Consider the following 6,000-nt stretch of genomic DNA (forward strand, 5'->3'; position numbering starts at 1 on the left):
CAGGTCTGGTGCACGACCTCAAGGCGATGGTTCTTCGAGGAGGGGATTAACTGGTGGTGGCAGAATGGCAACAGAGCAGACTGGTGACCGGGGGCGGTGAAAAAGTATAGCAGCTGGTGAAACTGGATCACACCAGCGGCGGGAAGGTAATTTATACAAAAAATTACTGCCCTGTCACCCGCCACGTCCTGCCTACTTGGTTGCTCTCGTGTGGCTTGCTCTTGCTGGCGCATGGCATGGTAGCGCTGCTCTTGAAATCAGCGGCAAGCAGCTGCGTGGCAGCCGGCCCTGTTCTGCTCTTTCTTCTTTCCCCCAAAACCCAAAAGTTCCACTCAATTTTGCGACCAATTTTCAATTCAAACTCCTAGATATCCTTTAAGCAAAGTTGTAGAGGATCATGTGCTGTACATTTGATTAATTTGCCTCAGTTGCCAAAGATCACTCCATCCCCATGAAATTTAACTCCAATGTTGGGGTAGGGTTTAGTGCTGATAACTGAATCGCCCCCCTTCCATTCAGTTTCGTCAGACTTCCAAAAACAGCCTGATGCTCTACTTTGAGTTCAAAATTCAACCATTTAAACTTGAGTTATCTTGCCCAACAACTTCTGGAACTTGTTAACCATATAACAGGGGTTCCGTTTTGCATGTTAAAGCCCAACTCTTAGATACAAATTCTTCCAGAAACTCGAACCAATGTTTGCCATAATTCACTATTTTTAGAACTAAATGGGCCTTTGCCATTTAGTTTCGTTAGTTATACTGATAGTGCAACATTTCAACTTTGAGCTTTGAGAGAAATGTGAATTCCTTTCTTTCCTTGTCCAACAACATAATCAAAAGGTTTATTGGACACCATAGTTCACTTGGGATTCAAAGCCCTTCCAAGTATATATGAGAAATCTTCCTGAACTGAATTTCAAATTGGCATATTCCACACTGTTTTTAGACTTAACTCAGTTTCAGCAGAGCTAAAAACTGCACCACTTTCAAACTTTGAACCTCATTTAAAATATGGATTATTTATTTTCTCTGACCAAAAACATGTACAATAGCTTCACTATAGATCAGAGTCCACTTATTCTCCAAAACATCTCCCAGCTTCAATGAAAAATTTTGCCAGAAATCAAATTCAAAGTTGACTAATTGTTACTAATTTCAGACTTGTATTTTCAGACCATGAACAGTACTTCCAAGTCAATCCATCTTTAACTATGAATTTGAGGTGCTTATGACTTGAACTTCACTTCCAATTTGATTCCTTTGAATTCTAAATACCTTCAAGACTTGCCTTCACATTTTTGTCGAATTTCTTCAGTTTTGAATCTCAAATTTGCATTTTTGGTCAAATTTTAACCTAAAGTTGAATTTGGCCCATAATACCTTCTTAGCTTCCAAATTTTACCATTAACACTTTAATAGCCATTCTTAAGCTTTTTAACACCTGGTTGTTATAGCCTCCCCCCTTAAAAGAATCTTGTCACAAGATTACAGGTGCTAGATCCTTTCTTGAGAGTGGAAAGGAAAATGCGTCATACAAGCTTCCTTCTATAATTTCATAAAAGAAATTGGGGAGACTGCTTGTTGATAGCTATTTACCTGACTTCAAGCACTTTCAAACATCTCAGGGTACTTGGATTCCAAATTTTCTGCTTGTTGCCAAGTAGCCTCATCTTTGGTGTGATTTTTCCATTGAACCTTATAAAACTTGATACTCTTAGTACAAGTATCTCTTGTCTTCTAACACAAAATTTTAATGGGCCTCTCTTCATAAGGTAGGTTTGGTTCCAACTTTAATTATGGATCTTCTAATATCTCTTTTGGAACTCTCAAGCATTTCTTGAGCTGAGATACATGAAACACATCATGTATGGAGGCAAGTTGGTCCGGCAATAAAAGCTTATATGCAATTGGACCTTTCTGTTCCAGAATTTCATAAGGACCAATATATCTTGGAGCTAATTTTCCTTTAACTCCAAAACATTGCACTCCCTTCATTGGAGACACCCGGAGATACACAAAATCCCCAACATTAAAGGCTAAGGGCCACCTCCTTTTGCCAGAATAGCTTTTCTATCGGGGTTGGGATATTTCATGATGTTTACGGATCTTTCGGACCTTTTCTTCAGTTTCTATAACCAAATCTGATCCCAGGTGTGCTCTTTCTCCTGCTTCTGACCAATTTAAAGGTGTTATACACCTTTGACCATATAAAGCTTCAAATGGTACCATTTTTATGCTAGCTTGTAACTATTGTAGTAGAAGAACTCCGCCAGAGGCAAACACTCATCCCATTTCTTCGAGAATGTGATGACACAAGCCCTTAGGATATCTTCCAATATTTGGTTGACCCTCTCCGTCTGACATCCAGTTTGAGGATGATAGGCGGAGCTTTTGATCAGTATAGTTACCATTACTTCATGCAGTTGTTCCCAAAATCTGGAAACAAACTGAGAGCCTCGATCGGAAGTGATTGTCTTAGGTACCCCATGCAAGGATATGATCCGAGACATATATAACTCCACATAAGCTGGCATTCGATATATGGTCTTGACAGGAATGAAGTGGGCTGACTTAGTGAGTCGATCAACGATAATCCATATAGAATCATACCCTTCTGAGGTAGTAGGCAATCCTACCATGAAGTTCATGTAAATGTCTTCCTATTTCCAAGTGGGAATTGCCAAAGGTTGGAGTAAACCAGCAGATTTTTGAAGAACTGGTTTAACTCTTTGACAGGTATCACATTCAGCCACATATTTTGCGATTTTTGGCTTCATCATCGCCCACCAGAACCTTTGTTTCAAACCTGGATACATTTTGTTGCCTGGGCCCAGGAAAAAAGACCCAATATGGTACTGCAAAATGTAATAATGGCTCTTCGTTAGATGGGCTAGGTCCAGAAAAAAAAAATGCCCAATATGACGTGCAACAAACATTTTTGAGCCCAAAAATAGCGCGGAAACTTAAAATGGGCTAAAAATTGTTGGGCTCATAAAGGCTCGGACCGGGCTTCAATTTGTGATGAATTAAAATCGTCATAACATCCCTGCCACGTTGGAGTCACGTTGGATTCTTGTCCAACATGGCGCAACCTCTGAAACAGTTTTATGACGACATGGGATGAATTTTCATTCATCATTATCTTAATAACGTATCGAAATAAGGAACGTCACTGGTCGTAGTTTGTGATGCTCGACTAATGATGAAGGTTTTTCATCACTCTTGCATCATAAATCACGATTTATGATGAAAAAATGTGTTTATGACAGTTATTGGTTGGAAAATTTTTTGTAGTGTTAACTCAGTCCCGGGAAAAGAGCTACTTCCTATGGATATGTTTATCTTAGAAGAATTACAGGTGCTATCCGATAATCAAACACTTGATCATGGTTCTATAATTGATAGTAATTGTTCACAATCATCCTATAAATTGTTAGGTAGACACCAAAAAATAATTTTGAGGTTCAGCAAAATATTATTGACAACACAAACATGCAAATGGATAATATTGGTGATAATTTGAATACTTCTATTGCGGTTATTGGATATTCTATTTTACTAGCCTACTATGGCTCCCATTTTAAAGTTTTGTACAGGACCTCCATTTATACCGGGACGGTCCTGCTTCTGGGTCTGAAACTCTGAATAGCTAGCCATCAAAGTGACTGTACTTTCGTTACTTCGTACAGTTGATTATCTCTACGGTAAAAAAAAACAAAAGGAGAAAAAACGTCGTTATATTTTTTACTCCACTTAGGCTGCCTCGCTCCACCATGCCCTCCCCCCGTACCCCATTTTTTTCGCCCACCCCCCGCTCCCTTTTTTTTTCTTTTTTCCACGGAACCCTACGCGCCGCCGCCGCCACCCCCATCATCTCGCCGCCGCCTTCCCAATCCCCATCCTCACTGCCCTCCACCCCCTCCTTCCCTCTCGACGCCCTTCGCCCCCTACTTCCCTCTCAACGCCCTCCGCCCCTCCTGTCGGTCCACTCCCGCACCGTTCGCCGCCGCCACCGGCGTCATCCTGCTCCTTGGCGCAGCCACCTCCTCCGTCCGCCGCCACGCTGGGAATACCGGCACGCCCCCTACCCGGTTGCCCCTCCACACCAGCGCCGCCTCCGGCTCCTCCACACCGCGCCCCCTCTGCAGCTCCACGCCGGCGCGAGGGACCAGCAGAGAGGTTGTTGCTGGTGCCATCCAGGCGTGAGGGACCAGCAGCTTGCATAAGGAGACTACGGTCCTGGAGTATCGTTATCCTCGTGTGGAGTTGATGGTGGCTTGATCTACATCTACACCAAGTAAGGGATCTACATCTACACCAAGTAAGGGATCGATTTGATTTTGTAAGCTTGTCCAAGTCAATCCAATTTGCCATGCCTTAATCGAACCCCGTGATCATTCATACATAGATGCTTGATCAGAGTTTCTTTATGCAGATTATTATTTCCTCAGGGCTGGCGGACAGAGAACTGCAGCACTCAGCTACCTTGTCCTCTATTCATCTCCATCGTCAATTAGGCTTCACTGGATCATCAATTTAGGAGGTGAATTTATTTTTTTTTACTTTGCTAATTGATCCCCAATTCCAACTTGACCTATGACCTTAGTGCAGACTACTGTCACTATCATCTTGCAATTCATGATTATCCAATTAGCCAACAAACTGTTGTGCAGCTGATGCCATATCTGGGGATTCAAAATTCAAACTTTATTTGTAGCACATAATTTGTAGCTAATGCAACCAGTTCAGTAGAGCTATCATAAGTGTTTATGAATAGCATCTTAGTAGATTTCTCATTCATTGCATTAATATAGTTTCGATAAAGAATATATAGTTAGCCTCATTTGTTCTATGGTAATACTGTGCTCGATGCTTGTTTGATGAATTGTGCCACTGTGCATTCAGCGATTTTTGCAAAAGGCCTCAAATTAGTAATATGTCGGTGGTCAAATTGATTCAGCAACCTGCAGTTGTCTACACCGCCGGCCATGGTCGTGACTGTATCCCTTTAGCCTCTTCAATGGCTTCGTCCAGTCCAGCGACTCAGATGGGATCGCTATGGTGAGATCATGTGCATGTCGCCATGACCGTGGTGTTCTGCCGCATTAGTTCTTTAGGGTACCACAAAATACTTCAGTAGTGAGTTCATGCAAGTGAAATTGTTCAATTTTGATTAAGGATAGTATATTCAAAATTGTTATGTAAGAGTGCACCTGTAAATTGTTGTTGCAATACTGTCCCAAAATATGATCAATGTTGGTTTTGGATTTTTCTATCTCTTTTGTTTACCATTCAATTTTTGGAGGAGTGCATCCAATATGAGTACATTTTTTATCGTAGTGTACCTAACTTTGTTTAATTTAGTAACCATGTTCTTGGATTTAATATGAGCACTAAGGAGAAAGATTAGTTACAACCTAAAGTAAAAAGGAATTCAGTACTGCTTCAAAACGAATTCCATATAAATTCATGTTTTTATTGCAATTCATCTAATCTTTTTTTTGGCATGGGGCAAATTGTGCTTGTAGGTAAGGAATGCTTGTAGCTTTGCTTCCCGTTAATTAATTGAATATTTTTTATTTCACATGAATGATGCTGTCCAGATTTAGTAGCGAGAGGAATAATAGAATTATTTGGACTTATTTTTATATTATTATTATCTTGTTGAACGCTCCATGTATTGCAATATAAATGTTTTGTTGCCCATAGCAATGTACGGGCATGATCCTAGTATGTATATAAAGGCATTGGTAGCCCCTAGGCTGATAGTGCCGGCTATCGAGGGTACTCCCTCCGTTCCAAATTATAAGTCATTCCAACTTTCTTGGAGAGTCAAACCATTTTATGTTTGACCAAAATTATAGAGAGGATTACGAAGGTCTATGGCACAAAGTAGATATATACTATGAAAATATATTTAATGAAGAAACCAATGATATTTATTTGGTATCATGAATATTATTACTTCATTGTATAAATTTGATCAAACTTGAGATGC

The sequence above is a fragment of the Setaria viridis genome, chromosome 3 (genome assembly GCF_005286985.2).
Source record: "Setaria viridis chromosome 3, Setaria_viridis_v4.0, whole genome shotgun sequence".
NCBI classification, from domain to species: domain Eukaryota; kingdom Viridiplantae; phylum Streptophyta; class Magnoliopsida; order Poales; family Poaceae; genus Setaria; species Setaria viridis.